Here is a 13,557-nt window from a genome sequence, read left to right on the forward strand (position 1 = left end):
TTTTTTTAAACTACAATAATGTAATATGTGATTTGAACGCTCCACCTTCCATATGAGATTTTTATATTTTTGGACCACAACAATGTCGGCAGTTGGGATAGATTTTAATTATATATTTGTAAATATTAATTAATGTTTTTTAAACCAAGATGGTAAAAATTATATGTTAAATAAATATATTTCATAATTAATTTGAAAAGTATTAATATTAATATGCATAATATTATTTAAAAAATAAATTTAAACTTTAAAATATGTACTTTTCTTAATACTAATTAAGTTAAGATTTGGTCAACTTAAATAAATTTTTTTTTGTTTTTTCTCCGATCTAATATTAAAAAAAAATTGGTCCTATAGATTTATCCCCAACTTAAAGCACCCTGCACATGTCTATTATGTTATTTTTTTTTAAACATCTACGTTTAATTTAGAATTTGAATACTCATAAAAATTATCACTCTTATTCTGAATGGTTACAGAGATTTTTTTTGTAAGCTCATCGTTGAAAGTAAGAAAGCATATACATTATACCATTACATATAATCCAACACAGTTTAGGAAAAAAGAGAAAAGACAGAAGCATCCAAGAACGAATCACGATTAGAGGTGGAGTTAGTATAAATATTATAACAGCCCTACTTAGATTTGACTGGAATTCCATACTTCTTTCTAATCGTTTACATGACCAAGACCAACCCTATGGTTACACTTGTAACATTATGTTATAAAAATCCCTTCGGCTTAACATCAAGGATAAACTCAAAATACCAACATAGATGCACTATCATAGACTGACACTTGGACAGAGAACATTGTATGCTTGCGATAATAAGAACATTGATATTTTGTAACCATTCAATGATTGGAAAGGTTGTTCATTTCTGTACTTCTCAAAAGGGCATTTCCCATTCTAAAGTGGAAATGTTTTGACAGAATCATGGGAAGAACTTGTTGCTTTTTTTCTTTATTTATACATTTATTTATTTTTCTCTTCTCATAATTTGGACAAATGGAAACTGTCTCTGTCTATCAGTGAGGTGGCTTCTTGGTCTTCCAATATTTTAGAATACTAAAATTTAAATGGTTTGCATGTGTTTCTGTTCTCTTCCTCTTTGGGCATATATTTATTTATGACGAGACCACCTTGTGTTTCCACACATACAAAAATACAGAAAGTTAACGCCATCTGCATGTACACACTTCAAAGACTCAGAAAAAAAAAAGTCATCATATAGGACAAACCATAATACTAAGTATGGGATAGGCAGAGAAATGTATTTAGTTCTATTCTTGTAATTTAAATATATGTTCAGGGTAAACCAAATATATTTATTAATGACACGACCGCCCATGTGTTTCCACACATAAAAATACAGAAAGTGAACGTCATGCTGGCTGTACACATATATTTCAAAGACTCAGAAATAAATAAGTCATCATATAGGACAAACCGAAATACTATGTATGGGATGGGCATAGAAATGTATGTAGTTCTATTCTTGTAATTTAAATATATTTTACGGTAAACCAAAGATATTATCATGGTCTGGTTTAACATAATATTATAAATTAAATTAAATTCTGATACTATATTCAATACAAACCGAATATATTATTTGACATCTATTTATGCTAAAATCTTAAATTTATTAGATAAACTCCTAGGTTTTTATATTAAAATTCATATTTTTAAAATTAACCAAAGTAGAATTGATAGCTACTCTAATAATATATGTGTAAAACTTAGGTTTTGTACTTAACATTCTAAACTAAATCCATCTCCACTGAGGATGGGGAAAGGGGAATCCCGTCCTTGATTCTCAAACTAGAAGTAAACTCCTCCATCCCTATCTCCATCCCATATCCATCCTATCCTCATCACTGTTCCCGTGGTATCCCATGGGGAGGATCCCTTCCTGGTAAAACACTTATAAATTTTAGTTTTTTAAAAATTATTTAATACAAATGCGCCTTATGGAATAATATTCATTACATTAAATACAAACTAACATGTAGAAACAAAGAAAACCTCCAAATGTTTAACAATACATAAAAAAACATAAAATTTAAAATCTATACAAATAGAACAATGCAAAATCTAATATACGGGGCTCAACAACCTCAACAAAACTGTTCAATTTTTCAATTAACTAAAATTAATATATAAATATAATCATACTGGGATCCACGTCCTTGCTCTCGTGAGGGAGAAAAATAGAGAATCACCGCCCTCCTCGAATAAGGGCCCTTATGGGATCGGGATTCCCGGCCCCCTTACCACCCTTTATAATAAAGATATTCAACATAAACTCTTAATTTTTCTTGTTAAACTCATCATCATTTTTGAACAATTTATTTCAATAGTATTTGGTAATACAAACATAAAAATATCTAAACAACTTGTATAATAATGTTTGTGCTTATCCATATAGATAACTTAGCTAATTGTGCACGTCTTGAACTTCAATCTTTTCATACTATCACATTTACACCTATTTAAATATGTTTAGGAAAACACATATTTAAGTTAGTTTTTTGGAAAAATTTTGTCAACTAGTTATTTTACTGTTTTTAAGAAAACACATACTTCTGCTTTGAAATAAGTATAAAGATTGATTTAATTGATAAAAAGATTTTAAAAAAAAATTAAAATATGATTGTTCGAGTGTTTATTTTTCAAAGACAAACATGGGCTAGCATTTGTTAATGACAAAAATAGGAAAGGAAGAGTAATGAGAAAAATCAAAAGATTAGGTGAAGTGTTGAACCGTGTGGACCAAGGATTCATTTGAATAAGACAGGAGATTAATATGTATGATGTGCTGTCTATCTAATCCTTACCCTATTCCTAACCATAACTCAGCATGGAATTATTCTAAAGAAAAGATAAAAACGAGAAACTATAACATATTTTTGGAATGTAACAAAAAATATAGAAATTACTTTGCTAAAAGCAGTTCTTTTCTTTTATAGTACTAAAGTTAAGTAAATCAGAATCTATGTCGAATTTGTGCAATAGAAATTGCGTTGCAAAGTTAAGTAAATCAGAATCTATGTCGAATTTGTGCAATAGAAATTGCGTTGCAAAGTTAAGTAAATCAGAATCTATGTCGAATTTGTGCAATAGAAATTGCGTTGCTAAAAGCAGTTCTTTTCTTTTATAGTACTAAAGTTAAGTAAATCAGAATCTATGTCGAATTTATTGCATAGTTTGAGGGAGTAAATGAGGATATTCTTGTGCATTAATGACTATGAAAACAAGAGTATAAGATGCTTGTGTTAGATATATATGTATGTATGTATACTTATACATGTATAGATGTATACTTGGGTATAGTTGTTCCTATATATGTAGACCTAAGGTCTTCTTCTTTTCCATCTAGTTAATGAGAATTGTTCCACTCTCTCTTCATCTCTCTCTCTCTTCTCTCTCTATCATGGTATCAGACTAGGTACTGTTCTCCGGCCACCTTCTCCGACCATCTTCTCCGGTCACCTTCTCCGGTCAAATATTTATTCAACCACTCTCTTGGGTCAACCTACTCTACTTCATCACCCATTTCTTCTTTCCTCTCACCTGATCTCTTCCTCAGCCTTTTCTTTATTCTCATTCATCTCTTCACTCATTAACCCATTCTACTTCACTCTCTACTTCACCAGCCAATCCATCATCCACTCACCCATTCTAATTCACTCAACTTCTCATTCATCACTACTATCTCTCAACAACTTCTCATTCATCCACTCAAAAAAGATCTGGATATCTCTCATCCGACACCACCATCGCAGCTCCAGTCACCACTAATCTCTCATCCCACCACCGTCATCACAGATCCGGTCACCCGTCATCGCATATCCGGTCAACCGCCGCCGCCATCGCACATCCGGTCACCCACCACCCTCGCTTACTCGCGACCTGCAGCCACCATCGTCGCCGCCCACCACCATTGTCGACACGCACCATTACCCGGTCACCGGCCACACGTGATTCATCACCGGCGACCTGCTACCCTCCGGCGACCACCATAGCACATCATTGTCAATGCTCTGATTGTGATTAATTCACTATGCTCATGTGAATACGTCACTATGGATTGTCACTCATTGTCTGCCAAAGCACACACATGGATGTGACTCCACTGTGCACCTGTGATTTCTTGTCTTCACAAGCAAATATTGTCTGATTATTAAAAAAAAAAATGAATTTCTATGGATTCAATGGGGTGTTACCAGAGATGCGTCACCGAAATCTTCAGCATTCTGATGTGGTGCTTGATGGCACTAATTACATCCCTTGGAAACTCACTATTAAGCGGATCCTTGATGGTATCCGTGTTCTTGGTCATGTTGACGGCACCTGTATTTCTCCTACTCTTCCTGAATCTATTGCTTCCTCCTCAGAGGCCTCTACCATTCTCACGACATTTGAGCAGCAGTTAGAGAAGTCGGCTGCCAATGACTCTATGGCAAAGATGTTCATCTGTCAAATGGTCACTCTTGAGATCCGTACTCAAATTACTGATCTTCCCACTGCTCGTGAGATGTGGATATATCTTGAGCACCGCTACTGTGGTTCCAGTCAGGCGCAGCTCTATACCCTGTATCAGGCTCTTACTAGTCTTCAGCAGGGGGAGGATACAGTTGATCAGATTGATGCTCTTACTCCTTCATACTATGTTGTACATGCTGCTCAGATCCTTACTTGTTCTGATTCCTGCTCTAGTCGTCGTTGCCATGATGAGACACGACGCATGTGCGCATGTATGAGTTCATTATGCGTCTTCGCCCCGAGTTTGAGTCGACTAGAGCTCAGCTTCTTCATGCTCCATCTGCATATTCATTGGATGAGGCCTTTGCTTTTGTTCGTGCGGAGGAAACCGGCCTCAAGGCTTCTTTCACAAGGGGAGGTAGTGCTCTTACTGTTCCTCGTCTTCCCCCTACACATCAGGCACCATCCTCTACTCGACCCCCAGTTTCTTCCACTGGTTCACCTCGGCCTTCTCCACGGCCGAAACGGACTGTGACTTGCCACTAATGTGGCATACTTGGTCATCTTGAGCGTGATTGTCGGAAGAAGCAGCGTGGACTTCCGCGCACTGCTTTTTCACTGGCTCCCCCTCTTCTCCCGCTGCCCCATTCTCCTCAGACTCATTCTGTACCGGCTTCTTCTGCTCCGTTGTCTGTTGCAGATCAGCAGCTATTGGCGATGTTCCGACAGTTTCAGCAGTCCCACCTGGCTAACTCCACTGGATATGCACGTTCGGCTCAGGTTCCTCTATCTGCTCCAGGTAGTTCATGTCCTCTTTGGCTTCTTGATTCTGGTGCTTCTCTTCACATGACCCCTGATGCCACTCATCTTCATCACACTAGTCCACAATTACTTATTACACGTGTTTACACTGCTGATGGCACCCTTCTTCCTGTCTCCTCCACCGGTCATCTCTCATCTAGTGCTTTTTCCGTTTCCTCTGTCTCCCATGTCCCTCGTTTATTCATGAACCTCATGTCTGTTAGCCAACTTACTAATTATGACTGTCATATTATTTTTGACCGTACCTCGTGTCGTGTGCAGGATCACAATGGGAAGGTGATTGGAGCTAGCCGCCGCCATAGTGGAGTTTATGTGTTGGATACTCTTCACCTACCTTCTTCTGTTGGACCTACTCATCAGTGTCATGCCACTGTTTTGTCTCATCATATGTGGCATCATCGTCTTGGTCATTTGTGTCCTTCTTGCATGTCATCCCTTGTTCGTCTTGGTGTCCTAGGAGCTGTCTCTCTTTCCTCTGATGTACTCTGTGTTGGTTGTAAGGTTGGTAAGCAACTACAACGCCCTTATCCTTTAAGTGTATCTCAAACTACTGCCCCTTTTGAACTTATTCACTCTGATGTTTGGGGACCCGCTCCTTTTGTTTCTAAAGGCGGTAATCGTTATTACGTTATTTTCATTGATGATTACACTCGCTTCACCTGGATTTATTTTATGCATCATCGTAGTCAGCTATTATCAATCTATCGGTCTTTTACTGCTATGGTTCACACTCAATTTACCACCTCCATCAAGACTTTTAGATCTGACTCTGGTGGCGAGTACACTTCTCACGCTTTTCGTTTTTTTTGTCTTCTGAGGGCACCTTGCCTCAGTTATCTTGTCCTGGGGTTCATCCTCAGAATGGGGTCGCTGAACGCAAGCATCGTCATATCTTAGAGACGGCACGTGCTCTTCTCCTTGGTGCTTTTCTTCCTCCTCATTTCTGGGCTGATGCTGTTAGCACTGCTGTTTACTTGATTAACCTTCAACAATCATCTCAACTTCAAGATCGTAGTCCAGGCGAGTGTCTTCATAGGACACCTCCCTGCTATGATCATCTTCGTGTTTTTGATTGTCGCTGCTTTATTTTGCTCTCACCTCGAGAGCGGACTAAACTCACTGCCCAGTCTGTTTCTTGTGTTTTTCTTGGGTATAGTCTTGAGCATAAAGGTTATCGTTGTTATGATCCTGTTACTCGTCGTATAGGTATCTCTCGTGATGTCACTTTTGACGAGTCCACACCCTTCTATGTTTCTCCGTCTTCTACTGTGTCTCCCTCTCCCTCAGTTCCTTTATCATTCCTTTTCCCTACTCCTTCTTCTGAGGATGCTCCCATTGTGTCTTTACCTCCTCCCGAGTTTCTTACTCACTCCACTCTTGACCCCCCTCCTCCTTTATCTGTTGAGTCTCCTACTGTGTCTTCCCCTTCTTCCTCGCTTCCTCCTGCTCACCCGCCTGTTCGTTTCTTTTACCATCATCGAGATCCCGCATCCTCTCCACTTAGGCAAGGCCTCTCTGACGCCTCTCCTGTTACCGATCTAGCTCCTGAGGTATCCTCCCACACTTACACTTTACGTGATCGCTCTACTTTACATCCTCCTAATCGTTATGCCTTTACTAGCACCAGTGTCTCAGATGTCTTTGAGCCAGGTACCTACAAGAAAGCGGTTCGGTCACCTGAGTGGCTCACTGCCATAGCCAAGGAACTTGATGCTTTGTCTCGGACTCACACGTGGGATCTTGTCCCTCTACCTGCTCATGCTACTCCCATCACTTGTCGTTGGATTTACCGGGTCAAGACCCGCTCTAATGGATCTCTTGAGCGCTATAAAGCGCGTCTTGACTCATCCTTTCGACCCTCTTGTTGCTCACGCACTAAGGATTACTTCAACACTTCACTTTGTTGCTCACGCACCTAAGCCCCAGTGGAGTTTGTCTCTTAGCACTTTATTCTATCATGATCGCAAAGAACTCTTGGAACGTGGAGGTAGGATAAACCACATCGAAAAGGAAAGAGAACGTTCCGCTACCTCTCGACTCATCCTTTCGAGCCTCTCCAACCTTGCTTTGTCTAACCCTAATGAAGTGTTACTCATTCACAAGGATTACCAAGATAGATTCTCAACCCTAGTGCCACTCTATGGGAAAATCAATTCAATAAGCATTCAAGGATGGAATTCAATTAAAATATCGATTAAAGAAGCATAATGAAAGTCAATGAAACAAAATCATCCTAGGGTTTACAAGTCTAAGCACCCATTAGGGGTTTAGCTCTCCATGGAGAAATACACAATCAACAATGAAATCAAAAGTAAATGCATGTAATCTATAAATAAAACCCCTTTGTAGTCCGTATTGATGGTCTTGTGGAGCCACTTCATCTTCTTTAAAGGTTCCTTTGTCAAGCTTAGGGCACACCTCGCCGAATCGATGCCGACGAAAGCTCCCCTTATAACATTCTTCCAAAGGAACTCGATGTCGAAGGCCATAGAACCCGCTCCAAAGATTTAGCCAAAGCCTCTCGAAACCCTAACCTCTAGCGCCTCCAAAGATGGGCAAAAAATGGGAAAAGATCCTTTAAAACGTCTCAAATCACAGTATTTATAGGGGTTGGAATCGGGCATCCACACCGGCGTGTGGAATTTCTACACGATTGTGTGGATTTTCAGATTTTGGTTTCTTGCGAGTTGTGAACAGTAACTACTACAGTGGTTTAGCTGCAGTGAACTGCTACATTACTTCGCCAAAATGCTCCCGTATCCACTCTTATCGTCGAGGCCACATGAATGGGCACGCATCAATGCGGTAGATCGCGTTGCATCTTCAATGAAATCACATTGATGAAGATCTTGCTAGTATTGCACAAGTCGGAATACGTGAGTGTGACTACCTTTGTGCTCCCTCCACTTTGTGTACTCATTTAGAGCATAATGGAGGTTGGCACACACCCATATGTATTTCAGCACAACTTGTGTCTTCATGTTTGTTCCAACCAAGAACTTCATCAACAAATGCATCCATAATCTACTTTTGGTTCCTTTCTTCCACAATTGTCTCCACAACCCTACATGCACAAAAGAACACATATACAGACGAATAAGTGATAAAATCTGAGAAAAGCAATGCTCAATGTAAAAAAAGAATACTTCGCATTACTTATACATAAGCACTTATCAATAAATTATGCTTTAAATGTTAAATTGTTGAATTCCTGGAAATTCTTTTATATGTTATTATTACTATGGTGATTACTGTTTGAAATGCTTTATTACTCTTTTATGTCTATGCTGTCGCCACTCACTAGCTAACGCCTGTTACTAACCACTCTTTTTCTTCTTCTTCTCTCTCAGATTCCGACATTGGATTTGGTTGATAACACACCCCTTGTGTGCGTCCGTAATTGCACTAGTCACTCAAGTAATAAAGTGTACCCACTGGGTAGAGTAGTCAAATCCACAGGGAACGGAAGTATTACTAAGAGCTACTTCTAAGTTATCTAGTCGCAATCAAGAATGTGATGAAATGAACTTAATCACAAGAATATAAGGAAAATCTCAATCAATGAAAGTGAGGTACCTAGGTAATGCTCCACCTACGATTTAACATTAAGTGTTTCTAAACTGAGTTAATCAAGTCTAGGAAATCGAAAAATATTTGGTTCCTGCCTCAAGATCACCGACACTAGTCCCCTACGAGGTCCCGGTGGAGAAATCACACAATCTCAACACCTCATAGTACATATGATCGCAATATACTTTAGGAATTCCTTAGGATAGACCTAACCCTACTTCTAAGTGAAAGACACCTAACCCCCTATAAGGTTTTGGCGGAGAAATCTCCCAATCTCAACATCTCACACCAAATATGGTTGCATAAAGCTTAGGAAATACGGAGATAAAATGTACCAATCGGATCGGAAAGGGGACATTCCACTATCTCATGACTCACCCTCTTAACCCTCTCCAATCTTGAGGTTACAGCCCTAATGGAGACTTTTTGGTTATCAAGGCAAACAAATCATGCACACCAATCAACCATAAGATCAATAAGGCAAGCAAGTAATAGAAAGCAAGATTTGAAACTCAATTAAATTTGGATTTAAAAAAAACACAAGTAAATCAATACAAAGAATGAAATCCTAGGGTTCACATGCTCAAGTATCCTCTAGGGTTTAGCTCTCCATGGAGCAAGTTACAAAACAAATAATGCAATGTAAATCAATGAAAATCATGGAATTAAACCCCCTTTAATTCGTAATGATGGCCTTGATGGTCATTCAACATCTTGAAGCTAGGTCACCGATGGCTTCCTCAATGCTTTGACAAAGAAAGAATATATCAAAGTTGGTGAAGAACACCCCCAAATTCACAAAGACCTCATCTCTAAACCTTAGCCGCTTTGCTGCCTCTCAAAAGTTATGAAAAAGTCTCCAAAGAATAGGGCAAATCAGCCTTTTAAGCTTAGAAACTTGTTTTTGTCACATGCCTCCACCCACACGGGTTAGCTGCTACCTACCCGGTTGGAATTCTGACTCGGTCGGGTAAACAGTGTTTTACTACAGTACTTTGCTATAATGCTCCTCATAAACAAGGCTCCACAACTCTTCTCTTGAGACCACATGGACGGGCACACATCAGCGTGGTATGTTATGAGGCTTCTTGTCGTCTAATCATCACTAGGAATGTTCTTGAAGTCTTCACACAAGTCTGGACATGGGATTGTAACTGCCTTTGTGCCCTTCCAACTCATAATCTAGCTTGAATTCTCTTGGAAATTGGCACACACAATCATGTGCATGAGCTCCGCTTGTGTCTTGATCCTTATGTTTCACAAAAACACCCAAAAGGTGCCTTCATAACCTATCTTTGCATTTTTTCCTTCTCTCAAGGCCTTCACAACCCTATTTGCACAACGGAATACCAAATACAATTTATGAGACATAAAACATGATAATAATGATGCTCAATTCATTTAAAATATACAAAAAATATGTTCACTCATGCACTTATCAATTATGCTGGGCAGCTATAAGAGTGACTTGTGCCCCCTCAGTGTCTAGGTTAGTTTACAGTTAGCATGTAAACCCTATGGATCTACTAGACCTAATTTATATGTTATGTTCTTGTATTTGTACTCCCTAGTTATATTTTGACACCATGACTTCTACTTCTATTGATGTTTTCCTTGTATTTAGGGTCCCTAGTGTAAGGAAACCCTATTATATTTTTATTGTTAAAATTGACCCCTTTTTTTAGTGTGTTTGTGATAGCATGTTTGCCTTGAGCCTTACGGTGACTCAGAGGTGGGCCTTGTGGGACCCTCTCCTTGTTTTCATAACGATTGCCACTTTTCCGGCTAGGGTCAGGAGTTGACAATCATAACCTGTAAGGTTAGTATATGCGAGGGGTAAAAGAACCTTAAGGCTTCTCTTCTCCAAAAACCATGCAATTTTAATAACAAGTAGTTATTTGTTGTTACAAGTTTTAAGAATGAGAAAAATATTTAGAAGAATTAGAACACCTGATGAGTGTACAATTTACATGTATTTTATATCAATCAGTATACTCATCCAGCATTTATTAGAATCATATTGTGGAATTCAATGATAAATCTAGTGTATTTTGCATTTACAGGCTTAAGGTAGTACTCCAAGATGAGAGAGAGCCAAAAGAAGCATTTCAGACCTCAAACGATGAAATTAGAGCTTTCTCGGGATCATTTAAATAAGGACAAGCCATAATTGGGTAGCTTGTGGGAAGCTCATACGAGTGGGTATGCTTTTTTCATTCTTTTATTATCATTTTTGTATTTTTTTGATTTTTTTATTTCATGTATGTCCTTTTTCTATACATGTGTGCATGCCCCCTCTCTTTTTCTTTTATATATTTCAAACACGTCTACATGCATGTTTCTCACTCAATATGTTTTTTTTATATTGTTATTATTTTATTTATTTCTTTATGCCACTATGCATGCTTCTTTTATTTATTTATTTATTGTCATGCATGCTTCATCATCATAATTTTTTTATGATATATATATTGCCATGCACATATGGATGCACACAATAATAATAATCTTTATATATATATATATATATATATATTCCCATGCATATCTCCTCACAGTGGGCACTTACCTTTCATTCACATGAATATATATATATATATATATATATATGCATGCATATTATAGATCCATGGAATGGTCCTCACTTTCTCATTTTTCTTTTATTTTATTTTATTTTTACACACATCAAATGATGTGCAAGAACATTGATGTGAAAAATAATATTTGGATCACAATAAAATTTCAACAAAACAACATTATGAATGTGAATTGGATAAAAATTTTATGACTATGGCTCAGAATATGAGGAAGATGCAGTTCGGTCGGCTTCAATCATTGATTTGATATAAAACTAGCCTGCTTTGTATGAGGACCGGACCATAGGACCAGACGCAAAGTATCGGAAACCCATTTCCATGCCAAGAGATTGATACTTGTCAAAAGCTTTAGGTGTCACATATTCTGAAACTGGCATATGCCGCTTTGAAGGCCTCATGTACTGACCGAAGGTCATGACATCAACTCCAGCTGCTCTCACTTCCTCCATTGTGCTAATTATCTGATTAGGTGTTTCACCACAACCCAACATTATTGAGGTCTTTGTAAGAGTACCAGCAGGAGCAAAATCTTTTGCCATCTTAAGAACATCAATTGATTGCTTAAAATTAGCACGGTGATCTCATACTGAACCCTGAAATTCTTCTACAGTCTCAATGTTGTTAGCAAAGATATCTAATCCAAAAGTAGCAACTTTCTTAACATAGCTAGGATCTCCACGAAAATCAGGAACAAGTGCTTCAATTAGCATCTTTGGCTTTAAAATCTTTAGTTTCTGCACTGTCTCCACAAAATGACCACTTCCTTGGTCAAGTAAGTCATCTCGATCAACACTTGTAATCACAACATATTCCAGACCCCACGAGGCAATTGCTTCAGCAACATTTGAAGGTTCATTGGGATCTGGTGGGCGAGGAGTTCTTGATGTCTTCATATTGCAAAACCTGCAATCTCGCATACAAGTATCCCCAAGAATCATAATCGTCGCCGTGGCCTTGCCATTCTCCCCGCCAGACCAGCACTCACCGAGGTTAGGACACTTCGCTTCCTCGCAAACAGTATGAAGCTTGAGCTCCCTGAGCTTGGCCTTGATGGCCGCATACTTGGCACCACCAGGAATGGTCTCCTTCATTCATTTTGGCTTAGGCAAGGACTTCTTCTTCATTTCGACCTCAACAGAATAGACGAAGTCGGTAAGCGCGGGAGAGTTAGCAGCGAGGCGACGACGGAGCTCAGCGAGGGTTTGCGGCAGAGCAAGCGCAGATGAAGATTGAGGAGAGGGCAATGAGTCTAGGGTTTGAAGAAGGGTTGCCGTAGAAGAGATGGATTGATATAGATGAATTGGAGATTTCGGGTGGACTAAGGATTTGGTGATCGAGATGAGACCTCGGCGTTGCATCTCGTTCTCTCTCCCTCTTCCACTGTATTTCTCTGCTCATTGGCTTTTTTTATATTTTACGCACGTCTCTGCGAAGATGAAAGAGAGAGAGAGAGAGAGGCAACTGTAACGGGAGCAGCATCCATGGTGAGCAGCAACACCATCAAACAAACTACGGCAAGCGTGACGGTCGTGGCGGCGAGCAAACAAACATGCGTAGCATCAAGTGGCGGTGAGCATCGAGCGACGTGCATAGAGGCGCTGGTACCGGACATAGTTGGTGGCATTATTTCAGCCACTTAACCATGTCGGTAACGGCGTCAAGCGCCGGCGACATCAACACCGGGAATTCTCTTCTCTTTTTTTTTTTTATATATATTTTATATATATATATCTATATATATGGTAGAATAGGGGAAGAGATAATAAACCTTATAGCTTCTTTCTTTCAGAGATTTTTTTTTTGGTCTCCTCCTCCCTTTTTTCACTCTTCTTGTTTTTCTATTTAAAAGAACTTCTCTTCGTCCTTATCCTAATCCAAAAAACCCCATCATCCCTATCCTAACCCTAACTCCCCGGTGAGATGACAACGAAGCAGGTAAGATCGGATTCTTTTTTTTAAAAAAATTTAAATTTAAATTTTAATTAATTAATTTTTTTATTTTTTATATTTTTTTAAATAATTTTAAATCTCAATTTTTTTTATTTTTATTATTATTTATTATTATTTTCTTATTTTTAT

General features: G+C 38.6%; 1 pseudogene; it reads right to left on the reverse strand.

Annotated features, from left to right (window-relative positions):
* Positions 1–11,706: 11,706 nt before the first annotated feature.
* On the reverse strand, positions 11,707–12,836 carry LOC120278496 (annotated as a pseudogene).
* Positions 12,837–13,557: the final 721 nt, after the last annotated feature.

This window comes from Dioscorea cayenensis, chromosome 16 (assembly GCF_009730915.1).
Source record: "Dioscorea cayenensis subsp. rotundata cultivar TDr96_F1 chromosome 16, TDr96_F1_v2_PseudoChromosome.rev07_lg8_w22 25.fasta, whole genome shotgun sequence".
Lineage (NCBI taxonomy): Eukaryota > Viridiplantae > Streptophyta > Magnoliopsida > Dioscoreales > Dioscoreaceae > Dioscorea > Dioscorea cayenensis.